Here is a 26,661-nt window from a genome sequence, read left to right as displayed (position 1 = left end):
TGACACAAATTCATAGTGTGAATAGCTATCCCACAGCTAGCAATGTAGGGTTGACAGTGCTGGGTCCTCTTATTTTTTTTTTCTGGATCTCTCTTTCTTTTTTTTCTCTTTTCCTAGTTGCAATGACGCCTTGTCTTCAAAAGATTGTATTTATTTTGTTTGATGTGATATGCAGGCCTTAGTGTAGATACTTAAGGAGTCTTATCAAAATAATACTGGCTCAGTCAGAGTAAAGATGCTTTAGCTAAATAGACTATGGCTGTGTTTAAAAATAACAGCTTGGGCTGTGTCAGCGCTTTGGACGACCTGATACTGACTTCCAACAGAAAGAGCTCTGAAAATTACTTTGCCTGTTGCACGTATCGCCTCCAGTGTGAACTTGTTTTCCGTTGGTAGGATTTCAGTATGAGATGAACCAAAACAGAGCCCCTAAATTTTAAGTGTGATTAGCTCAATGGTTTCAGAAAGAGAGTGTTTTGTTGGGCATCTTTTAAATGCAGGAACAAGAGAGACAGCTCTCGGTCAGATTGTCAAAGCAGTGATGTCTAGGGTTGGATGCAAATGCCATCCTTGTATAAGCTCAGTAGTTTTGGCTTCTCAGCTGTTTGATTTCTGTAGGAAAAGGATGTGCCTATACTCTACAGCCTGGGTCAGTCAGTGTGTGACTGCCATGCTTACACACGTGTAAGCTTCTGCTTTCTTGCAGTACTGAAGCGTGTGGCTCAGTTCCCAAGCAATTGTCTCATCTTGCCCAGCCCTGCTTTGGCTCTGATTTCTGCTGCCTTTCTGAAGACTCATTTGAAGCACTGGTATGTCATAAAGTCTTGGTTAATGAGATCTAAGCCATATGCAGAAAGAAAAAAAAAAAAGGTAAAACTTTCTGAAAACATTATGCATATTTGATGTTTATTCCATTTCTTATGGTTCTTGTTCTTGTGTGGGTTTTCTGTCCTTCTTTATTTCTTGGCAAAGGGGACAGTATTACATTCTTGTACCAAGAGGAAGGGTATTAAGCTTACTCATAAAAAGAAGATTTATTATCAAATGTAGTTTTTCATTTTGTCCATTGGAATTTGTTGTTTTTTTTTTTTTTAAACCCTAACCATACCCAGATCACTGCCTTCATTCATAGGTCGTTGGATCAAGTTTGGATGCTGTCTTTGTTAAATTATGGCTCCTGAGGGTGTTCTGTTACAGAGGTTTCTTCAGTCAGGGGAAATGAGGGTATAATAAAGAGGGTCCAAGGACCGGACATAATGATTCTATATAACTGAAACAAACAATGCAGCATTTGGCTGATGCTGGATTTTCCATCAAACTTTATTGGCCTTTGTTCATTTTGCTTTAAACAGAGTTTAAGACTGAGGCAGCCTGTGAAGTAACCAAGAGGCCAATAGCAGATGATTTGGGCAATACTTGTGATTGCTGTATCCTATCTTCATGCATTTATCCTGAATTCTGGCTTACTCAGGAAGTCTCCTGGATTCAAATGCCATTAGAGCAGTAAATTCAACAGGAAACATCCAGATTCCCTGGAAGGATTATAACTGAAGCCAGTATAGACCTGGCTGTGTCTGAGGTTCGTGAAATCTCATTCCAAGTGTTGAGCTTGGTGAGAGGCAGTGCTTTCTGGCCCAGTGAGTACCTGACCTTCATGGCTGTTGCCTCTGGTTTGCTGCAACTGTCTGCTAGCTGCTGATGGTATGTTTTGCTTTCTACTACAGTTAGAAAATATTATTAATTGTAATATGCTAAAATAGGGATAGAATCATCGAAACATACTTAGGGGTGCAAGCAAATTTGCTGAGAGATTCTGTAAATAAATGACTGTGCCTCTTAGCCAGAAACACAGTGTGAAGCAAGAACAGAGAGTGTGCCAGTGGTTTTCTCTCTGATATTGAACACTGCCAGAAGAGGCATGATGCTGAATCCATTTCTCACTGCCTTTGCTATGCCAGAGTGTTGGTCTTTCAGTGTAGAGAGTGTGCAGTACTGCAGTTTTCTACAGATACTTCTTGAGGAGAGAGGAGGAGGAAAAAACAGAGTATTAGCTTTGACGTTTACAAACTAAAGCCTCTGAAGTCAAAACTGCAGCCATCATTTTAATGCCCTGTTCATTCTCTTGGAATGTTTTGGGAGTATTTTTCCTCCCTGTTTTTCTCAGTAACTTCAGTCTCCGCACATTAATGAATTTGGGTGAAACAATTGAATCATACCAAATACACAAAAGTGTTTCCCCATCTATTTCTGCACATGCTCTTCAACACACTTGATCCGTTTCTTTATTCCTAGAAATCTAGAAGAACCCTTCTTAATGCTTTCTCTCTTATTCAGATTCAACTGCGTAACTGTAGCTCCTTTTCTCTTTTTATGTCTGTCCTACCCATGTTAGAGGACACTCTCTGGTAAAAATGAAAGCCATTATTGTGACTAAGCGTGTAGCACTTTGGAGGATGGCAGCTGAATTCTTCATGAAGCAAAAAGTTGTATGTGATTTGAGATTAGCACTTGCAGTGCATTAGCACTATGCTTTATGATTGACTTTAGTAAACACAGTATTTTTAGTCCTTTTTTTTGTACCATAATATGCATGTGGTGCAATAGGATTCTGAGTGATCAAGAAAGCAAACTGACAAAAGAGGTAAAACTCCATATTGCCCCAGGGATAAACTTCTGGAAATATTTCTGTGGATTACAGCAATGGGTATTACATAAGAAAGAAAAAAGGATGCCCTGAAGTGCCTAAATTATTAAAGCATTTGTAAAAGTAGGATTTGTCTGTCTAGAAATGTATTGCAATGTCCACTTCAGACCAGAGGCAAAATGAGTGTGGATGCATTTTAAAATCGGTCATCCGCAGGACCCTCTGGATTTGGAGGGTTGCAAAGTTGTGTCACTCAGTGTGAACGCATAAAAGGTTACAGCTGATACCTTCAGATTATTTATTTGTCTTACAATTGTGTGAAATCAAGTTTCCTGAGGGGTCTGAGTGACGGTATTTAGTGTAAGAGGATCTCATCTTCTACTTGTTTGGCCTTTGTGGTAAACTGAACTAGCACAGACTTGCCCCACAGTGTGCAATTGTGCAGCTTTCTGATTGAATGCTGTCTTGAGTGTATCTGGTAGATGGGGGAGGTATAAAAGTAGAAAAGTAGAACTGGCTTTTGGTTGTGAGATACAGTGATTTCCTTGCAGCATCTCATGGGGGGTGAGTTTGCACTGGACTCGGATCCACAGCTACTGAGATTTTTCTCTTGAGCCACAACATCTTTGGCTTGGTCTGTAATGGAGCGGAAAGGCAGGAGGTGTTCACACTGCTCAGCTCAGCCAGCTGAGGCTTTCCCCTTAATCACACTCCTGCTTTGAATTGCTTTTTGGAGAACTCTGTATGGATGCCGGCAGCCTCAAAATAAGGCATACTCAGCTTGGGCTTGGCTGACAGATGAAGGTGCTCCTCAGAGTAGTGAAAGCACACTTAAGGTTATTCCTCCTGCATACAAATTCTGGATCTGTGAGTCCTCTCAGCTCTGGCTGCATGCAGATAACACCCAGATGACAATTCTCTGTTTAATTCTCAGCTTGTTATTGAGATTTCTGTCTTATTTAAATATCCCACCTGCACATTGGCTTAACTTCTGGAAAAACTTGGGCTGTGAGCTTTTTATTTTTAAGTTCTTAATACAAGCTGTGTAAATGCTGCAGTATTTTATCCATCTTATTTTATGATACGTTATCCCATTCTGATGCAACAGCTGCTGGTGTTCACCCTTTCTGGGGACAGTGAAACCCCTCATGTGAAAGTTAGTAACCAGTAAACGAATGAGGGTTTTGCCACTGATTCATTAATCAGTGTACAGAAACCACTTGTATGTTTTGGGTTCTCAAGCAGTTCAATTTGTTTGTCATTCTTCTTAAGAAAACAAACATTCATATGCATACTCGCTTGTTTCTTCCACCCTGTCACCCATAGATAGGCTTCAGAATCAGTCTTTATAACAGTCAAATACTTTCAAATTGGGGTTTCTTTTATGTTTGAAGAAAAAGCTTTCCCAGCAAGGCTTCTGTTATAAATAGTAAGTGAGGCTGTAGCAGTTGAAGCCTGTAACTAACTTTTAGGCACTGTAGATAGACACATGGGTGCCCACATGCAGTCTGTCTAACCCACCTTGACCCCAGTAGCTGGAAATGCCTGGGGGGAGTGTGTCTGAGCCCTGGTGCTAGGTGCTCCAAAACCCTCTCTCACTGAAATAGCCTTTTCCTCAAGGAAACAAGGAGCAGAAACAAGTGCTGTGCTCACCTCTGGGCTCAGATTACTTTGTTCATTGCCATCCTCACCAAATCTTCCTCTCTGAACAAGCTGCTTGAAATCCATCTGACTCCACCACTAAAGTCAGTGTTTATACAACTATATATATGTATTAATCCTTTGAAAATGATGCTCAATTCAGATGTGACGGATATTAAAAGGCCTTGTTAAAGGTTGCTTGGGACATCTTAAATAGTTGTAAAAAAAATCCGCTTGTCTGATCTTCCTGCTTCAGAAACAAATATGTACTTGTTGAATAGAAATTGGCTGGATTTGAGAGGATTTGAAAACTGCAGCTCTGTTCACATCATCTGACACTGTGTTTCTGGGTAAAAATAGAAGTTTTTCCTGCTTCAATTTTTATTCCTCAACCTTTTCATCATTTCATATGACCCTTTTAATACCTTGTTTTGGAAAGATAATCTAGATTAATCAAATACCTTAGCATGACCAATAAATGTAGGTGCTCCTAAAGGCAGATGTCCTCTGAAAGAGTTATTTAATTTTTCAAAGGCCCATAAATAACTTGGGGAAGTGAGTTGTTTTCAACTGTTATTTAAGTGATGTCACTAGTAGTAACTAACCCAGCTTCAAGTACTTTAATTCCTTCAATAAATACGTTGCCAATTGCAATAACCTCAGTAGCTATGAACTGTTTGGGTTTTTTATTAGTTTAATTTTACATGAGCATGAATGTGGAGTGAGAATAAAATGATTAAATAGAGAATTATTCTTAAACATTGGATTGTCTACTCATATGGATATGAATCATAGCATCCCAGACTGGTTTGGGTTGGAAAGATTCTTACAGCTCCTCCAGTTCCAACCCACTGCCATGGGCAGGGACACTTTTCACTAGACCGGGTTGCTCCAAGCCCCATCCAACCTGGCCTTGAACACTGCCCGGGATAGGGCAGACACAGCTTTTCTGGGCACCCTGTGCCAGGGCCTCACCACCATATAAAGAAGAACTTCTTCCTTATATCTAACCTGAACTTCCCCTGTTTAGTTTGAACCCATTACCACTTGCCTTATCACTACAGTCCCTGATGAAAAGTCCCTCTCCAGCATCCTTGTTAGACCCCCTTCAGGATTTGTCTGATTTAGCTCAGGAGTGCACTTGCTAAGAGGGCTGTCCTTAAATACTTTGATACCTGGACATCAAATATGGCAAAAGTCTTCTGGGTTTAGATGTGGAATGATGCAGTCAGTCTTTCAGTCTGTTTTTATCCTGTTTGGAAGAGGGTTTGAGTTTTATTCAGACTTTCCTGGGGTAAGTTGATAAGATTTTGTAAATTGGCAAGCAGGAAAGAACCAAGTTCTTAGTCAAACTTAATTAATTTTGTGTTTAAAACTTGTGTTTCTATTAGTTTTGCTGATTGATAAGGGTTACATCAGAATGAAACTACCTTTTATGTTCTAGGCAGTGCTAGAGCACACCAAATACATCTTTATCATATATTTGAGTTTCCTTACTGAGAGCTGTACACATTAATAACATCCTTACAGAAAACTTTACCAGTGATAAAAAAACTCCGGCACTTTGAAAATCAAATGACAAGTCAGGTGCAGTCTGAGGTTGGTTGTAGCAAAGTAGCTCATCTAGACTTAGTTCTAACCTGCAACATTGCTGTCTGGCAGCTGGTGTAGCAATGAGCTGCTACAAAGTAGTGTTTCCTCAGTAACGTGTTCAGCTTTTCTTTGATAAGGGTGTGCTTGAATTATTTTGGGGTGGATGTGTGAAAGGGGAGGGTGTGTAACTTTCACAGCTCTAAGAAACATTTTTTTGTGAGTGAAGTTCCTTAGAGAAAACACAGATGAGTGAAATAATTATACAGAGATAATTTTTCCTTAAACACTAGGTTCAAGATGTAGACCACATCTGTAATCATGTTTTTAGAAATGAGTCCTTATTAAACCAATTCTTTGCCAACAGCATGTGGTTGCACTTTATATGCATGTTTTCTTCCGGAGAGAAAGCAAACCATATGACATAACCCCAGTTGGAGAAAAATTATTGTTTTGAATACTTTGTTTATTTATATAGCACCACAAGATGAAATACGTCTTCATCTGAAAAACCTTGCAGCAGATTAAAAAGGTGAGCAAGTGACATCTGCATTTTCACATGGCCAGTCTGGGGTACTGTGTAGTGTGGTTAACAAGCCCTGCTTACAAGGATATCAAATTAGTAGCTGAACTGCTAATCAGATGGGGGTTAATAATGCTAGATGTCTTCATGGGCATCATCCCATGTAGTGGCCTTGTGATTCTGGTAATGCTCCTGGAGCATTGCAAGGGTTCAGAAAGAACTATACTCCGCAGTGATAAGCCGTCATAGACATGATGCATTTTAGGACTGGGAGCAAACTCCTGGTGCTGCTCACTATGTAAAATCTGGGAGCAGTGATTTGCTTTTAATAAAATACTCTGCACAGCAGTTGTTTGCATGAGTCGTTCAGACTAATTTCAGCAGGTTGATCTTGATTATGCTCTTGAAAATGGGTTATTAGCTTAGAAAACAAGCTGTCAGTGGGGCTGGGGAAGAGGTCCAGCTTGGATTCACCCTTTGGCTTCCACTTGGGAACAAGCTGAAAGATAAGAATTGGAAGTACTTTGCAAACATCAGAGGCATGATTTCCTGTAATAAAAAGAATGTTGGACTGTGATGCGTTCGGAGCAAGGGGAGCCTCACAGTGGGGTTTTGGCTGTTGTAATCTTAAACGATAGATCTCTTCAGCACATGCCTACCAAGGTGTTTCAGCATGGAAGTTGGGCCACCTGCAGCTGTAGATAAAGTAGTGTTTAGCTAAGCAGGTATGGTACTGTACATCTGATTTGGAACTATTTGAAAGGAGCAGTTTCAATGTAGGCCAGCAGATGATCATTTCAGAAGTAGCTCCTTGTGTCAATACCTCAATGGGAGCTTTTATGCCCTGCAAGACCTTGTGTGTCAGTGACAGATGTACTGGGGAGGGAGGTAAATGTCCTCTACTGTAGGGTTTATTTCTTCCCTTAACAGGCTCCAATCAAGTGTGCACAAGGAAAGGACATTTTGACAATTTGTACCCAGATAAAGCATCCTTGTGTGATTAATGGTTTCACCTGAGATCCAAAGTCTTTCATTCTGGATTTTAAGTTGATTATTTGTACATTAAAGTTGCTTAGAATATGCAGTGTCCAACAAGTAATGCTTTGACTCTTTTCATTTCAACTGATTAGCTTAGCTGGTAACAGCATAATTTTGCTTTTCCAACTCAGCCATGAGAATGGCAGTGGTTTAGAATTCTGTGCTGTTACAGCACCAGCAGAAAACAGGAACTTAAATACTGTGGCTATTAGACCTTTTAAAATTAGGCATCCTAATTGACAGAGCTAAACATGACTTAATTACTTAATGTAATTAACAGAATACCTGTTACCTTTTTAGTTGCTAGGCTGAAAGGTTCTTAGCTAAGTACAAGCTTTTGCTGTGCATGATGACCCTTGAAAGGCTTCTGGGACTCCATCCAGCTGGCAGCTTGGCATTGCTGAACAGATGTGGCTTGTCTCTGGAGAGCTGATCTGTACTGCTAGCTTTATTAATTCCTGACATTCATATTGATCTGTGGATCCAAACAAAAGTGAAGAGTCTCATGTGGAAGTGGCACAATGTGTAAGTTCCCGTTGGTCTCTTCCTGATACCTTCAGGATATGTTTTTTTTGTAGGTCTAATATTAGTCTTAGCAGCTCTTCTTTGTTGTTTATGTATGTGCATGTTTTACTGTTTCTTGGCTTCATGTTCTAGTCTTGGTGATTCATAGAGCATCAAAATGCACAGAAATCATGTTCTCAGCACTTTGGAAGACCTCTCCAGATAATTCTAAACACTGCTTATTCACGGGAAGCAAGTAGGCGTGCTGGAGGAGCACTCCAGTTTCCTGAAAGCGCTCATGATTACTAAGGAGCTGCTTTGCAACTCTCTTCTCAGAAGGGAGTTCTTCACTTCTTCCAAATACTATTTAATAATTAAAATCTGGAGGGTGGGAGGAGCTGCATTTTCCTGTAAGAAGGACGCATGGTGAAAAAGCAGTTAAAACTTTGTGCTGATGGATTGGAGTTTGATTTCTCTTGGAGTCTAATTTATGTCCACAAAAGGTGAATCATAGTAAATTGGGATTAGGATGACAAACTCAAATCACAAGGGGCAGATTTTACTCTGTTAATCTGGGGTGAGTTAGTCGAGTGTTCTGTGTATGGGAACTCTGTGTGGGCCACCCGTTAATGTATTATTATCACAGTACTAAATTGAAGTTGTGGGTTTTTTTTTTAATGCTTATCAAATTTAAGAGGAAACTTGATTTAGAAGTTTATGAATAAGAACAGTATGATCAGAAGCTAGTATGTTGGAGATGCAGATCACAGGCAGTTGCAGGCAGTGTGCTGAAGTTTATCAGTGAAGGATGCCAATGGGTCGTGAATTTCCCTCTTCACAGAATCATGGAATCATAGAATGGTTTGGAATAAAAAGGACCTTAAGATCATCTAGTTCCAACCCCCTGCCGCACTCCGGCACAAATAATCATGTGAATGACTGCACTGAAGGTGCTGCACTAGTGCATGTTGCTGACCTCATCCCAAGGAACGTACAGCACTAGCCAATTTCTGATATAACTTGGGGAAAACATTTATTTAAATACTTACTGAAACCAGATGTTGGAGAGGTTTTTGTGGGTATGTTAAAGTCTTTGAAAAAATGTAAAACTCATGACCTGTAATTATACTGGCTGACTGTTTATACCTTTACAGTCCCTGGTCTCTGAGGCTGTGCTTGCGTAATTCCTCTAAGGGAAGCACTTGCTGGTCAGAAAGTGGATTCAGATTGAGACCACCCAACAGTCACTGAATAGCAGTCATGGCAATCTGTATGTTTTCATTTAGTATAAACATTTGGAACTTAATGACTTCCTGTTTCTAAGGATGAGAATACTCTTGCTTTAAAAAGGAGGAGGGGGAATATTCAAACAGGAAACTCTATTACATGACTGCACTTTGCATCAACCTATAGGCTTACCACCAAACTCAGGAGAAAGTTCACAAGATGTTATGATATTACAACTTGCAGTCCCTGAGGTGTTTGGCAAGCAGTTATGGTTGTTTTCATACAAAGACCTAAACTTGTGCATTTTGCTGAACAGAAATGGATCAAGCAACAAGAGGTGCTTAAATGGACCAGCAAATGAAGGAGCAGATAGCTGGGAAGACAGTAAGGGGAGAAGATGTTAGTTAATTCTATCCTAGTTTTGCTTTCTTTACTTTGTACAAGTTCTCAACATGGCAGTGTTGTAGAAGCAGCATGTAAAAGTCACTGTTTTGTTTAGCAGTTTTAGCAGTGGAAGCAAAGATCGGTAGGGGCTTGTGTAAATTGACTGAGGTGCACATACTCAAGAAATCTGACGCTCCTGTAGTGCTGTTTTATTTTAGACCTGAACTTGGCTAAATTCTGCAGGCCTTTGACTGTATCTTGTGCAGTCTTGCATCACCATCTTATGCAGCACTCTGATCAGAGCACGTTTTCTTCCCCTTTGTTCAGTAATTTTTGTTTAAGGCATCCAAGTGTGTCCAATAAATGATGAAGTTGAGGATCTTGTTAGAAAGACAGCTGCTGAGAGGTGAGGAGGGGGATGGTTTGGTTTGAATTAACTCGGCAAGAGCTGGGATGTGGGAATCAAAACCAAATGAGGTCTCATCCCTCTTTTCTTGGGGGAGGAACATATAAAACTAAGCAGCATCCTTTTTGCATAGCAATAATTTACATTTGTACTGCTCTAACTGTACACTTGGGTATCATCTCTACTGATGTTTTTGAAGGAGGAAAAACAATCACTCCCAAAAGGGCTTTGCTAGAAATATGCTGGAGGAGCCTGTGGAAGTGAGTCAGTTTGGCTAAGTTGCAAATAATGTTCTGTCTCAACTGAAAAGAAAAAACCCCTTGATTCCTGAAGAGGAAAGAAAGGTTAGCTAGTCATGTTCTGACACCCTGGCAACTTCTATTTTCAAGGAGGCTTGAGCTGTGTATTCTGAAATGAGGTCTCTTCCAGATTTGAAACTTAAGAATTTGCTTTTGGTGGCAAAATAAGCTAAACTAATTGAGCAATTTTCTGAAGCTTTGCACAGTCCAGGTCTTCATCAAAGCAGGGATTTGTCTTCTGAATGTAAGTGAATTTGGGTATTATTCTTGTTTATATCTTCTGTAAAGTGACTGTAATACTTACATGTAGTTTTAATGGGATGGGTGGAGGGATTTTTTTCCCCTTTAGTAAACTGGAATCCCTGTGGTGAATGACAACCAAGGATTGCATCAGTAAACTTTGTTGTAGTAGCTATTGCAGCAATATCTGCAGGATCTGTCTTTTATCTCAATGTGGTGATCCAACCAGGCAAAACTGCAGCAGTATTTTCATTAGACAGACCCTAAATCTGTACCAGTTATCCATCACTTAAGAAATTGTGCATTTATTTTGCTGTATTGTTATTCTTCATACTTTAAAACTAGTACAGTCTCAACATGAAATATAGTATCTTGTGTTTTACCTGTAAGTGGTCAAAGGTCTTAGGAAGCAAATCCTGGGTTGGAAGTGAAGCCTGCTGTGCTATGGAGCCCATAGGCATTCTTGTTGCATTTGTGCATGAAATGGCTGATGTCATCATGTAGCCATTGAAATTCTTTATTTGTTCTTTTCCAACTGATAGCCTGAGTTTCTTGAGTTGTGGAAATATCTCATTAAAAGCCTAATCTCCCCTTGATAACATTGTCTTGAAGCGTGTTTTAATATGTGCTGAAATTTGGTTTGATAGCATGGTCAGTGTTACAGGGAATTTTTCTAGTACCAGGCACAAAGAGCAGGGCAGTGATTCTTGCTGCCTCCCTGACATGTCTAACCTGGGCATTCTCATCTACTTCTACCTGTTCAATTTTAGTCCTTCCTTTTATGTATGTTTCAATTTCTTCATGGCTTGCTTGCTGTGTAAGAAAGACATATCTGAAATGAAGACATTCCTACCTCCTAAATGTGCACGGAGATGTTAGGAGGTTAGTTACTGTCTGTGGGTGTGCCTTCCTTCCTCGCTCCAAAGCACTAAGTGCCCCCCTGCACAGGAACTCTTAAGTACAGCCTTGCTTTATGGATATAAGGGTTGTTCAGCCTGAAGAGAAGACTCCAGAGAGGCCTTCTTGTTTATTGTGGCCTTTCAGTACTTAAAAGGGCCTATAAGAAAAATGGGGAAGGACATTTTAGCAGGGCCTGTTGCGGTAGGACTTGAGGTGATGGTTTTAAACTAAAAGAGGGGAGATTCAGCTTGAATATAAGAAGAAAATTCTTACAGTGAGGGTGGTAAAGCACTGGCACAGGCTGCCCAGAGAGGAAGTGGATGTGCCATCATCCCTGGAGACATTCAGGGCCAGGCTGGATGTGGTTCTGGGCAACCTGATGTAGTTGAAGGTGTCCCTGCTCATTGAAGGGCAGTTGGACTAGATGACCTTTGACAGTCCCTTCCAACTGAAACCATTCCATGATTCTATTTTTTTAACAAAACCGATCATGCTTTGCTTGAACAGCAATGTTGCAGTAGAATATTGTTGCTTCTAGTGTTTTTAGCAAGGCAATAAGCAGCAGCATTCTTCTGTTTGGGGAAATACAGTTATTTGTCTCTATTGGAATATCTTATAGTATATGTTTTGTAAGGAAAGACTTTGAAACTCAACAGGAAAAAATACAAAATATATACCTCCCATTCAATACAGAACAGTATCTTAAAGAAGCATGTTCTTGCCAAAGACGAGATCAAAGTTATTTGAAGTTTCCACATTGTATTTACAGCTAAAACCATCACTCTGATCTGCATTCAGAGTGATGCATGTGACAGGCCATTATCTGCCTTATTCAATGTGTATAATTAGGCATTGCTTTCTTTTCCTTTCTGTGCAGGGGTTTAAAGATTTGAAGGAATAATGATCTGTGCACTTTCATGCAGCATTTGCATAATTAATTTGAGAGGTTGGTCACAAGAATTGGTTTTGAAGCTTTTGTGCCTAAAATAGGCTCTACTGATTTATAGCTAGAGATAAGTATTGACATGCATTCTGCAATGGAATAACATATGTCCTGTGGTAACGTTGTTGGGGTTTCAGGCATGGGCTGTGGTCTTTGGCCTTTAGGCAAACACTTCTGGAAGTAGGTTCTAACACTGATATTTTGGGGTGCATTGGCATTTTCCTTTTGAAAAGTAGACAGCTGTGCAAAAAGAATCCTCCCTGTCCAAACCAATGTAGCATGAGTGCAAACTGAGGATTGTTCATTCTGAAACTGCTTTAGAAATAATTTGTTTATTTACTGTGTCAAGGATGGATAACAGAACATGTTTTGCCTTTCGCAGGCACATACACACATGCAACCTCCATTGCTAAGCAGTGGGTTAGATAAATGGAAGGAATGTTTCGTTTTGAACTTTCAGAAGTGTACCACATACCCCTGAAGTTTTATATTCTCCAAAGAATTTTGGTTATTTTGGCCTGGAGGACCTCATCGTGTGGAGTCCCCTGGCATAGCTGTCCCTTGAGTATGCTGTATTGAGTGTGATCCCTGCCCACGGGCTGTAGCACTGGCCTGGGAGAGCATCTGATGGAGCCCTGCGCTGTTCAGGCCCATTGGTCTGGAGGTTTTGGGGGAAATCCTCTCTGAAATCCAGTACTCATCATGGCAGGGAAATCTACTTGGGTTCACGGTGTGGAAACCCCTCTTTTACCTGACCCCCTTTGGGTTCTTGGAAGGAAAGGTTTGCTGCCTCACGAGTTAGAAGCTTGTTTTCCCTCTGAAAGGGGAACCACAAGATGCAGGCAGCCCAAGTTGTTAGAAAGTCACAGAGGAACTGTGGCATGCATGAAGGAGCAGCCTGTATCAAGTGCCAACTGTATTCTAAGTTATTTTTAGTGCCTGTTCTTGTACTGTTGATGAGAGTAGTAGGCTGGGACTGGTGCTGAGCGGGTGCGCATCCTGCTTACACCTCTGTGTCTGTGGTCTTCCCGCTCCAGTAGATGGCTGTGGCTTGCCGGTGCCGTTGCTAGTTCAGGATGCTTAAGATTCAGTTCCTTAAACAATTTGGAGGCATTTTGCTTCATGTTCAAGACCGGGTTGGATGAGGCCTTGGGTGATAGGATTTAGCATAAGGTGTCCCTGCCCACGGCAGGGGGGTTGGAATTAGATGATCTTAAGGTCCTTTCCAACCCTAATGATTCTATGTACCTTTCTGAGCTGATGCTGTGTTTGCTACAGAAGCAGCACAAAACCAGAAATCTTGTTCCCTCAGATTCTGCCCTGTTTCCTTAGAAACTAATGTCATACCATTGCTGCAGACTGAGAGTCAAGTCACTTCATGTTCTCTGTATTAGGAACATGTAAAATCAAACTGATGCACAGTAAGCACAAATATATTGCTCTTCAATTCTTTTCAGATTCTTCTGTTCTCTGCAGTGAATCTTCTCATGGTGATCATTTTCCAAGTCAGTTGCATAGAGAACAGGGCTCATTGGGTAGATATTCCTTTGATTAAACTGCAAGGAGTTGTCATTGATGGAAGTAAAACTTATTTTTAGTAGCTTGCATGAAACATTCAGCTTGTCTCAGGAAAAGGAAGTTCAGCTGCCTGATGCATTATTGTCCATGTCTTCCCTTCCAAGAGAAACCCAAATTACCAGTTTGGGGGAAAATTTGAACAGCTTGAAATTGCATAAAGGGTGGGAAAAGTCTTTGTTAGTGGAGGTAATGCTCAACTGGTAACAGATCTCCTGGGGGGTAGTTTCTGATAAATAATTAGGCAATACTTCCCTGAAATAGAGATGTGTTGCATCTTCACTATGCTTCAGCTAATTTTGATGACAAACAGTGGTTATTCATACTGATGGCCCTTTGTGGGGTTTGGAGATGAGGAGGACCAAACTTGGAAGAGATAATGTTGAATCAGCCTAGAAACTGGCAACTAAAAATGCAAGGAAATGATGGCAGTAAGTTCTCATTTCCTAGATGTGAAAGAGGTAAATATTGGTAAGGGAAGTGTTTCTGTCCCAGCTGCTAATTATGCTTCTCCAGCACTGTGTGGCCACAGAGCTTTATGCAGGATTTTAACTATTTTGCATTCTTTTATATGTGGTAGTATTTGGGTGAGTTATTTCAGCAGTTATTTCTCACATAGGCAGCTTCAATTAAGTTTTGAATTCATTGTTATTTCTACACAGTGTATTTCCTGCTCTAATGAATTTACTGTGGTGGTGGTATGCAGCCTCCCACACATCTGTAATTGAGCTTCTACTCCTTGGTATTCCAGAAGAGCTGTTGGAGAGACAAGAAGATGGTTGATGTGATCATTAAAAATCATTACCCCTCTGAAGGGTCACTTTGAATTAAATTCAGAGGTTCAACTTGAAACTAAACAACAGCAGCAGTTCTCCTTAAGCATCCTTCTGGAAAGGTATTTTTTTCCTGTAGTACGTGTTTTCTAATTCCTGTTACAGTATAGTTCTACAATGGCATTTCCCCTTATCACAGGTATTAAATTAGCTCATTAAAACTGAAATGAATTTGGGGAATCGATCAGATGTTTGGGACAAGCATCACAAAGCATTGGGATCCTTCAGTTCCCCACTGAAGTTAGCTGCTCACTGCTTTCATTAATTTCTCTGTAACAAAGATGCCTATCTGGCTTTCATTTAAACTTGATGCAGCATTCTGGTGCATGTCAAGCTGCAAAATAGCTTTTAATGATAGGCAGGAGCTAACTACCTTTGATCAAAAAAGATAGTGTGCCTTGAAAAATGGGCTTATAAAATGGACTGAAAGGGAAGCATTATGCAGCAGCTCAGATAAAGCCAGATAAAAGTAGGTGGGTGTTTTAAGAACATATGGTTGGAAGTATAAATCAGTTTGAGGTAGTTGCCTGCCTTCTGCAGTTTGCAAGTCTTCCTCAGCACATCTCTGTCCACAGTGTTGAGAAGTGGGGTGGCAGTAGGGATGTTTTGGTGAGGAAAAAGAGGAAGAGAGATGCAGCAAAACTGTTGCTTTTACTGTCTAAATAACCACTTTGGTACAATCACTGCTATCCTCATTCATCATTCATTAATGTTCGTGCTGTTTGTAAGGGCGTTTGTGAAGAGAAGGTGAAAACTGAGGGGGGAAAATACAGTAATTTCTCTCCCTCTCTCTGGTAAATGGAGTTGTATGGCCTCAGCAGAGCTCACAAGGAGGATTTTGTGAGCTCCCAGAGGGCACAATAATTTTCTTGAGCAAATGAGAACTTAGAAAATAACTGTGCAGACAGGACAGGAAGATAGAAGGGGATTTTCTTTGTTCATGAACAAATTTAACTTTCTTCTTAGTAAAGTAAATACACTCCAGATGGCTGGAAAGTACAAGATGCTCCCAGGGGTTAGGGTGGAGGGTGGATGAATTAAGCTTTGTAGAAAGTCAAAAGTGAACAAGTAAGATAAAGTTCAAAAATAAAGAAGTAATGGAGTTGGTTTCTATTCTTTCTTAGGGCTGGGGATGGATTGAGCATTTCAGGAGAGGGATTCAATTAAAGAGTATAAAGAGGCAATGTTTCTGTTTAAAATATCAGAATGAAGCAGGAAGAGGACTGATAAAAATCTGGTTTTCTTTCAGTTTGTAAATAACTCGTAATCTTCACTTCCAAATACAGCTTGTTTCAATAAACAAGAGTTTGGGTACTTTGTAGCTGAGAAAAAGAAACACAACACTTAAAAGATTTATACACTTAAAAGATCCGTATGTGCACTGATCATTAGGTGTTATGAGTCCACCTAAGGCTTTATCCATAAATTAATGCTGGAGGAAAATAATACCATATATCTGAAGTTTGTGTTGTGAAACATCTGATCATCTGTTGTCAGGCACTGAGATTCCTCATGGGAGGTTGTGCCGTGCCTTGGTGCAACTCTGCTGATTGCCTCAATCACTGCTGGGAGTGTGGGTCCATCCCTCAAAACATCAACTGCAGGGCTTCATTTTTTTTTCTGTTCCTGTTTTCAGCCATGGTATGAGTCAAGTTTGGACTGTCTGAGAAAGATGCAGAATGCTGGTGACCTTGCTAGAAATGCTCAGAAGACATGTTGCTGAAGTAGAATAGGAGTAATGCTTGAGCTTCCTAGCTAAAAGAGAAAACTGTGCTAGGTGTAGGGGTGCTGTGGACTAGATGGGTTAGAAACAAAACCAAAGTAATATTAAAGGAAAAGATGTGATTAGGAAGGAATCGATGGCTGCTCGGGTGGTTGGAACATCATTAAAGCATCACTTCTTAGTAAAAACATCCTGACTGGACATTCTTTAGGAATGAAGTGGCAAAGACAGTTTGCAAAAAACCCCAAACTGCTGTGAGATGAAAAGTAGTGTGAGAATGCCATAGATCTTATTGTTATTTTATATGAAAAAGTGTGGAAAGATTCCCTATGAAACTTGCCTTTTTTTTTTTTTACCCTTAGGCAGACCACCATCACTATGCCAGTGCTATAACTGCAAATGTTTATTTTTTGCATGCAAACTTATGTTTATTTACACAAGAATGGCATATCAAAGGCACATACCTGAGTGACTTGGGGAGTTGGTCTTGTTTCCTTCTGTGAGAGATGGAGCATGAGGGGGCAGAGGTCTTGCTCCTTGAAGCGTCTACTCCTGTTTTTGAAGCTTTGATGCTGCGGTGGATGTATTGGGCAGAGGAGGAGGTAGATGGGCTGTGTACAGCGCTGAGAAGTTGCTTCCAATTGCACATTTGAGGTGATTAAAAATCACTTTAAATGAGTAAAAAATTTTTTTTTTTATGGGTTTCAGAGAATAACAAGGGCTAGCTAGGTGGAGGGCCCTTTCCTAGTGGTAAAATAGTGTATTTGTGTTTTATAGGAGGCTACCCAAAGCAGTACTTATGGGCAGCTCTCATACCCAGAGCACCCATGGCAATGGAAGAGGAGAAGCAGGTCAGGGATGAAGTGCTGTAAGTTCAGGGGATGGTGCTGAAAACTGAATGCAGAAGTAGGATTGAAGCATGAAAGGAGGGAGATGCAACAGGGGGAGGGTGGGATCACTTACAACCTTTAGCAGTCCTGGCATTTTTTAACAATTGTGTATTGCTGAGGGTGGGATCCCGCAAACCACTGGATCCCATCTAGGATGGTTTCTCGTGAGAAGCTGAGAACTACTTTTAAAACATGGGGTACGACATGTTAGTAGGTGAAATCTGAGGACAGTAATGAGGTTGTAGCAAAAGCTAAGGAGTTGGAGTCCACACTGAAAGACTGATAGAAAATGAGAGAGATCTTGTCTCGAGGACAAGAAGAAAGCAAGCAGGAAACCTCTGGCAACAAAAGGTGAGAAAGGACTCATACTGTGCTTTCATATTTCCTTTTCTTTTTAAAAAGGAATATAAGAGATTTTGTTTTCTTCCAGTAGAGACTGAAAATCTGAAGAATGAATACCAGAGTATATGTGGAGTGTGGCAAAAAAAGAAGTAGAGGGGAAAAAAGCTTAGGATGCAAGTTGGAACTGGGTGATCTTTAAGGTCCCTTCCAACCTAAACAATTCTATGATACTATAAATTCAGAGGCATTAAATAGCAGCTGGAAAATGCTAGGTGGGTTTTATTTCCTTCATAAGTATCCAAACCTGGGACATAGGTTGAAAATTATTTTGTTTAAATGTGTGTAGCTTTAATATATGCTTTGTCATTTTCCACAATGAAGGCTAGAGGAACACTGTCCATTTCCCCTTGGCAGACTTTTCGAAGCCACCATTAGCACTTCTATTTTGTCTGACTTAAAGTACCTGTCACTGAGACATAGCGTATGTGTGAGGTGTCCCTGCAGGGGTTTGGAACTAGGTGATCTTAAGGGCTTTTCCAATCCAAACCATTCCATGAATAAGGCTTGGCTAATGCCTTTCTCAGTAGAGACTTCATTTTAAGGGGATGAGGGGGGTTATGTAATGCTGAAGTTATTTTCCTGAGGCCAGCTAGGATGCCTGTTGCAGAACTGTACCAAGCATCCAGATCCTTAAGGCCATTCAGCTGATGTCTGAAACTGCCATTTCCCACTGCTTGGACTATAACTGTGAAAATTTAATAATGCAGTACTTAAAATAACCTACCTGAAACTGTATTTACAGTCTTGCTGAGAAACCAGGTAGATATCAGATGGCAGCTCTGGTCTTTACATCACTGAATTATTGAGCATTGAGCCTGTAGTAGTGGGATTTATCAAATGACAAAGGTAAAATGAAATAGCAAGCATTACTATAAACTGTAAAGTAAACGTGAATTAGCATCTTCATATTCATATGTATGTATTTCATCCAGAAGTCATAATTAAAGCTTTTTGGATACTCTTCAACAGCTTTGATTTGTAACATTTTCCCAAAATTTCTGCTTTCTTACCAACACCAAACTTCCACTGATTGTAGTGCAGTTGACTCAGGTACGAATGCTACGTAGACTCTGCCCACTAGTTTCTTGCTATTCTGATCATGCATCTTGGTGCAGTGACTGTAGACAAAAATAAATATGAACTGTGCATTTTAATGAAAAACAGCAAATCATTTCTTGCGTGGCTTGATATTGCTATGTTCTAATTGTGGAAAAATGTGGTGTGCTCTAGCTACTGCCTTGCCTTACAGCCTGCAGAGTTTGGGTAGCTCTTTATAGCCTCACCAGTAAGATGAAATTGAAAAGCTTTTTGATGCATGTTTTTCTCTAGGATGCTGATTGTTATAAGAATAAAAAATAGGTTTTGAGTAGCCTTTTAAATCTCAGCGCTGACTTTGGCATATCAGCCTATGTGGGGTTTTGGTTATTTAGTTAAGATAACTGAAAAAAACCAACCATTTTTTTGCTGCACTGTTTGTAATTAAACCAAGCTGCTGCTTTGTGTAATTTATGTTTAGATCTTAAGAGTTGTCTAAAAAGGCGGGGTGGGTTCATATGTTTGTAACTTTAGAAAACCTGAATTCTCCAAGACCGAGAGTGCGCTGTGATGAAAGGTCAGTACTCTGAGAGCTCAGCGTGCATCTCCCTGACAGGAAAGATCAAGAGATGGAATGGTTCAAATAAAGCCCTTGGAAATTTTAGCTTCCTGTTCAGTAACTCCTGGTAAATGGTTTTGTATGTGAAAATATTATGGGACACTTGCAATGGGTATCTTAGCATTTAGCATCCTGAAATATTAAAGTAGAGTGTAGGAACGTTTCATGTATGATGATGGCCTCTTCATCCATAGCACCATAGGGATGAGTTTGTTGTCAAAGCCTTGTAGCCCTGTTTGTCTGCACATGGAGCACCAGAGTTCCATCTCATTCTCCTTTTCAAAGAGCATAGAGGATTTTTCCGTGTTTCCCCCTAAAAGAGGAATTCCGAAAGTTGAAATCTTGTAAGATTGCAAACACTTCCAGATAAGCAAAGTCTTCTGGTGTCTCTGTCTGAAGTTAAGGCATTTGTTTGCCCTTTCTACTATCCAAAATTCTTGACTCATTTGGCACACTAACTCCATAAAGCTTTGTCTTTCAAGGCGTTTGATTGTTTTGGTTTTTCCTTCTGAAAACAATTTGGTCTCTTTTGTAGCACATTTCAGTTTTGTTCTGTTTTTATGACTTGTTCCCCGTGTTTTCCTTCAGCTGCAATGAAGAGAATTAAGTACAGTTGTAGCCCTGATTAAAATCTTGGCTTAATTGAGTTGCAAATTGCCAGTGACAGACACTTGTCAGGGGGCTGATGATTAGCACCTTTTAGCATTCCTTTGCCTTCCTGAATCTTCAGGATTCTGTCTGGTTTTACCATTGCTTATGCTCATTTCCACTGTTTTTTTTCTCTTTGCAGCATGAAGCTCTGCACAGGGTGTAAATTGCTTTCTCCATGATAGTGACTTGTTAATTAGCTGTCAAGAAAATTAAGTCTCTTTGTAAGGCCTGTCTTGCTTTTCCCTGGGGTACCTTTGATACTTGGTCTCCTAATGCACGGTCTGAAGGCTGGTTAGAGTACGAAGACTGACATTGCCCATACTGAAATGGCAGCATTTTCAACTACCTTTGAAGGGATTCATAGTGTCATTTGGCATTGCTGAAATAATAATCCTAAATGGAGAAGCTGACAAGGAAATCTATCAAGGAATCATGGAATGGTTTGGGTTGGAAGGGACCTTAAATTTCATCCAGTTCCAACCCTCTGCCATGGGCAAGGGTACCTTCCACTAGACCAGGTTGCTCCAAGCTCTGTCCATCCTGGCCTTTGAACACTGCCAGGGATGGGGCTGCCACAGCTCTTCTGGGCAACCTGCTCCAGTGTCTCTACACCCTCGCAGTAATTTATTCCTAATATCTAATCTGAGTCTGCCATCTCTCAGTTTAAGAACATTCCCCCTTGTCCTGTCACTACATGCCCTCATAAAAAGCTTTTCTCCAGCTTTCTTGTAGGCCCCTTTAGATATTGAAAGGCTGCTCCCTGGAGCCTTCTCTTTTCCAGGCTGAACAAGCCCAGCTCTCTCAGCTTGTCTTCCTAGGAGAGGTACTCCAGCCCTTGGAGCATCTACAACTTTGTCTGGATTTGCTCCAGCAGCTCCATGTTGTCCTCCTTTTGGATACCCCAGAGCTGGATTCAGGATTGCAGGTGGGTTCTCACGAGAACAGAGTAGAGGGGGAGAATCACCTCACTCAACCTCCTGCTTACCTGCTTAGCTCACTAGACTAACATGGGAGACATTGTATAAGGTACAGGCAGTATATTACCAGTAGTAGTGCTTTTTCTTCCACATGCAAGTTGAGTAACAACCCATGTTTCCTTGCCAGTCCTCTCTAGCATGACTTGCCTTACTGTCAGGGGATGATGCAGGACTGATTCTTGTTACTGATATGCTGAGTTATAGCTTGGGCTGCTGGTCTGTTGATAGAGATGCTAACCCTATTTTAGGGTAATCCAACAAATATATAGAAATTGCAATAGAAATGTAGATTTTGATTAGACAGAGATGCTTAATAATTAAATATAAGTGCTCCTTCTCTCTTTTCTCTAACCCTCAGGAACTATATTCTAGCAAAGGCTCTCAGGTGCTGAGTTTCAGTTGAGGTACCTTGTGGCCCTGGTATGACACTTCTGTATCCAATTATATCATCTATTTTGTATGCTGAGCCCCGAGAGTGGAAAAGATGGAAACATGGGTAGATTGTCAGTTGTTTCCAATGAAGAAATCTCTGTTTGGTGGAACTGTTTGCATTCCTGTGGTCAGTGGTATAAGGAAATACCATGTTATGAAAAATTCCCAATTGTTTCCTTAAGGGCTCTTAGAGTTACACAATCTTTTGATGATTATTTTTGTTAAAAAAAAAAACAAAACACAACAAAACCTTCAGTTTGGAACTCAATTCTCTTAATTATTTACTAGGGCTGTTTTTTTTTATACTCGAGGTTTGGATCCAAACCAGAAGTGTATTTTCCTACTACACACTGATCGGCCATTCTAATATGAGTAGTTGAAGGAAATTGTGTTTTCATTCCAGGACGTGTTTCTTTGGGATACCCCATCCCCTGACTCTCTGTCATTGTGATTACTTATAGTTTCTCTCTGATGATAGATGCAGTCTTAAAATGTTGCTTCTCAGAGTGGGAGAGAGCTCTCAAATAACTAAGTGGCTTTTACACTTTAGTTCTAAGAAGATAAATGATATCTCTGCCACACACACACAAATCCTGTTGTCCTACAGACTGAAGCCCTCATTTAACATTTAATTTGTCTTTGCTTTTTCAGTATCCTGTTCGGATTTGTGTAATATGTCTGATTTCTGACATGTGCATTTATTCAGATGTATTCCAAATTTGTTGAGGCTGCTCACATTCAATATTTACTGCTGTCATGTCTTGAGTTAAATCCATCTCTCCTCCTAATTTATTCATCCAAGAATGTCTTTCAGTTGTTATTTTCCCTGATCTGAGAGCTGGCTTTGAGTTGGTTCTTTACTGTGTTACTGTTACTCCTCTTCAAATTTTCTTTTTCCCATTCTTTATGCAATCCTTATCCTTTGTTGCTGAATGTATAATATTCCTTTTGGCCATACAAGCATTTAATTAATGACTAAGAGCTGAGAATATGGCCTAAACAATGCTCAGTGTAGTGAAGACAACTGCTGGCCAGTATTTACGTCAGCATTTCTTATCCATACTCAAGGGCTGGGTAGAGTGGGATAAAAAGACCCCAGTGGATTAAGCAGAGTGAATTAGGTCATGGTACCAAGTGGCAAGGGGTTATTTTTGTTGGTTTTGGCTTTTGTTTGTTTTGATAATGTGAATTTTGAATTGGTAAGGGAGGAAGAACTTGCGAAAGTGCATTGAGTGATACTAGGGAGAAGGGATGTGAAGAAAGGGATTGTATCCAAAGAGTTTGTGACAAAGGGCAGGAAAAATATCTGCTCAAAAGGATACGATGTTTGGAGTCTCATGGTTCCTGGCTTCAGCTGTTTTCCCGCTGCCTTCTTATGCTGAAGAGCTATAGGGTCTCCAGCTTCTCCAGTGGCAGAGGTGAGCAAGCTGGGCATCACTTATGCAGGGGTACACTGGCCTTCATGGGAGTGAGCAGTCCTTTGCAGCTCCCAGAGAGCTAGCTAATGTAGTGTTAAATGCCATCATAAATGGGCATCTCTACATTCTGCCAACTGGTGCTGTTGGACCAGGAGGGAATATTACATTTTCATGTCTGAGAGTGGTCTGGCAATGCCCTCTAGAAAGAGTAGCTGTTAGGCTGCAAGACAGGCTCTCTGCTTGTGGGTGACAGCTGCGCTTAAAATAACGTATCGAGAACTCGCATAGAAATAGCATTCCCTTATCTCTAGCAGTGTGAAGTAGATGAAAAATAAACCCTACTCATGCCGAGAATAAGTACTCACATTAAAGTGTTTAAATTCCTGATGCTGTGGAGGGCTCCTGCTCTAGCACGACGTTATGATGCCAATATGTTTTCTCCTCTTTCCCCAGTCTCTGCCATCGCCTGGTGTGCTCTGCCAGGGAGCACTTGGCAGCACAGCAAAATGAGCAAATATGGCCGAGTCCCACGCAGAACACCTGGCTAGAGCCAATCCTGTCCCCTAAATTTGTGTTCCTGTCAGATCTAAAGGTAGATGAAATAGTTTTGTGGCTGTTTACCTGTATTAATACTGAGTACAAATACATTGTTCATTCCTAAATAAGAACTTGCTGAAGACACTGCCGTATTTATGGCAACATTTATTTTTCAAGGGCGCAAGGAACAGACTTTCTGTGACAAAGTAATTCAGGGAAAAGAGACAATTAGAGCACACATGCAATAACATCTTATTTTTTAACCATGGTTCTCTTGGACACTTTTTGCTTCAGAGTATCTTGTGACTGTAATGTCTCACAGTAATTTTGTATAATTCTACTTGCCTTCTTTTGGTGAAGGCTGTTTTCTTTTGAAGTCAGTTCTTTACTGCTGAAGTTCATAGAGCACACTGAGTAACCCAGCCTTTAGTGCTGATGGGGAATGGGATAGCCAGCCTGCTGAAGTGTTGAAACTGGTCAAGTATTTGTAGTACAATATACTGAGAAGACCTAAGCAGCGATGTTTGAAGTTGCTGTATTAAAGTCATGAGAGACTGGAAAGAAAAAGCGCATGATGGTTGAAAGAGGCTGTTACAACCTCATGAATAGCAACAGGTTTGCAGGTTGGTGAGAAGTGCTGCTTGTGTCTGATGGTGGGCTGAGCTCAGGGTTTTTATAATGCATAAAATGTCTCACTTGCACTGTATAGATCTTAAAAAATAAAATGTAGCATATATTTTGTATGCATGTATAAAATCAAGGAGTCTGGCCCCTGTTCCCCAGGAAATAACTGCTTTTCTTTGGAGGATTGGTCAAGGGAAAAGGGAAGACAATGGAAGTACATTTGTCAGGTTCGATTGAACTTGTGCTCAAAGACTTAGAAGACAAAAGGTGATAGAATTAAGCAGTTACTATCTGATTTACTCATCCTACTTTCATGTCAAAGATGAAGGCAAGCGGAAAACCCATAGCTACTCAGTGGTGTGAAAGGGTCAGAGCAAGGTGGGTGTTTCCTTACGAACTTTGCACACCAGCAGTTGTCAACCTTCAAAGAGAAGTATTGTGTTCCTTTCACTGGCTTCCCACCCAGCCCAAGCCTGCCTGCGGCAGCTCCAGAGTTCAGCTTCTGCTAGGCAACAACAGGAGTTGTGGACTGGGTCTGTGAGGCTCTATTTTAACAATGCAGCAGGTAGACTGGGTTCTACTTTGATTTGTAACCCAGTGTGCCTGGGGCAAAATGGTGAGATTCCCAACTAGCTGCTCTTAAATGAGACTACCCTACAAAAGAATCTTTTGTATGTGAAAAATGCCTTCTATGATAAGACAGTAAAATGTAATTCACTAAAATACTCTGAAAAACAGTTCATGAAAATAAATGTTGTGTTAATGTGTTCTTAAGTTTTAAGTGTACAGTATATTCCAATAATACTGAAAAGTCTAGCAGGAGTCAATAATCTCCTTCTTCTGTTTTACAGGTCAACTACATTACTAGAGCAAGGAGAGCTGTGGAAAAAATCAAGGTACCTAAAAAACATTTTACTGTCTGAATTCTTGGCTGTGTGGTTGCTCCTCGTTTAGTGTAAGGATTTTAAGGGGGAGGAGGGGAACTGGATCAGCAAACTGCCACATTAAAAAGCAGAGACCAAAAAAAATCACAGTAACTTTAGTCTCAATGTTGTGCAAAATACTTTTGTGAGATGAAATTGTGCTTTAGCATTAGTGTGTATGCAAGAGTCTGAACAACAATCCATAATATTTAGAATCCTAGGATCATAGAATAGTTAGGGTTGGAAGGGATCTTTAGATCATCCAGTTCCAACCCCCCTGCCATGGGCAGGAATACCAGATATTTGCTCCAGATATGTGATGGAGCCTCTTAGGTATAAAGATATCAAGGTGTCCTGCAATTTCCAGCCACAGTGAGGTGAATATCACCTATTTATACTACTGGGTACACCGACCAGCTGATAGGTATCATCAAAGATGAGTGAATGTGATGCTTGAGCTTTGACATTCATCACCAGTCATCAGCGGATTTCACTTTATTTAACCAGGACGTGTAGAGTTCCTAAAGATGCAGAAGGAGGTAGACAAAGACAGCCAAACCTGAGCAGTAGCCTGTTTTTTACAGCTGAGGAACTAGGGGGTTTTGATACCTTTTTCAGACAATTCTAATATGTCCTACAAGTGTTACTATGGTATTGCTAGCATATGTTGTGTTGAGGTCTTCATTTTTATAATAGGCAGCAAGCATTCCTGCAGTGCAGTTTCTTAGGGATTTTAATACCTAATCTCTTATCTGAAGTATGGTTTTTACCAGTGTTTTCTACAGCTCCCCAGTCCTTGATTAAAATAATACAGAGTGGTATAACTTACGTTTTCATGCCTGTTATGTAACTAAACCTGCCTATATTAAAATAATCCTGTTGCTAACACCTGGCTGTGATTCTTTTGGGTTTAGTTTTGGGGGGCTTTTGGAGTCAGAAAAGTTAATTTTCCCTTATTTGCTGTGAAATGTTACCTGGGAAATGCTACACATGCCTTACAAATGCAGAAACATTATAGGGCAGAAACAAGGAGCCAAGGCATTATCACTTCAGCAGAATATAAAGACAATGGCTTTTATTAATAAAAGCTTATTGAATACCTTTGTGCACTTCAAGTTGAATACTGCTGAGCTGCCTTCTTCCATTAAGAGTGCATGAATTTTTTACTAGTTGCCGAGAAGAGCTGTGGCTGTCCCATCCCTGGCAGTGTTCAAGGCCAGGTTGGATGGGGCTTGGAACAACCTGCTCTAGTGGAAGGTGTCCCTGCTCTGGCCAGGGGGCTGGAACTGGATGATCTCTAAGGTCCCTTCTAACCCAAACCATTCTGTAATTCTATGACATGTTCATTGATAATGCCTTTCATTTCGAGAAGCAGCTTCATTTCTTGGTTCTTTGATTTTTTTTTTTACTTTTAAGATCATTCAGGTGATCGCTTCCACCTTTAAATCTGATGCTTGGGCTGTTTAAAATACAAGTTGTTTTCCTGGGATACTGGGTGACTGACAGCTGTACATGGAGCCCCAGCGTGTCTGCGTTCCCTTTGGTGTTAAATTGGCCTCTCCCGCAGGCTCCTGGTAAGATGAGAAGCTGGCAAAAAGCATAAAATGGAATTCATGTGTGGCTGGAAAAAAGATACAAGTGAGTCTCAGACTCTTTATCTGGCGTCTCCAGTGCTGAAGGAGA

General features: G+C 40.5%; 1 protein-coding gene across 3 annotated transcripts in view; it reads left to right on the top strand.

Annotated features, from left to right (window-relative positions):
- The window catches only part of ADD3 (adducin 3), a 100,953-nt gene that overhangs the window by 10,206 nt on the left and 64,086 nt on the right, over window positions 1–26,661 (top strand). For 2 of the 3 annotated variants that reach the window (XM_061458803.1, XM_061458798.1), the window contains exon 2: window positions 24,907–24,951. The exons of the other annotated variant lie outside the window; for it this stretch is intronic. The gene's annotated coding sequence lies outside the window, so the exon portion shown is untranslated. The remainder of the gene's footprint in view (window positions 1–24,906; window positions 24,952–26,661) is intronic. 3 annotated transcript variants of the gene reach the window in all.

Source organism: Pezoporus flaviventris, unplaced genomic scaffold (assembly GCF_033815535.1).
Source record: "Pezoporus flaviventris isolate CSIRO_AGI_PZ_B2104156 unplaced genomic scaffold, CSIRO_AGI_Pfla_v1 ptg000029l, whole genome shotgun sequence".
Lineage (NCBI taxonomy): Eukaryota > Metazoa > Chordata > Aves > Psittaciformes > Psittacidae > Pezoporus > Pezoporus flaviventris.
The sequence above is the reverse complement of the archived record's forward strand: the minus strand, read 5'-3'. Positions and strand labels throughout refer to the sequence as shown.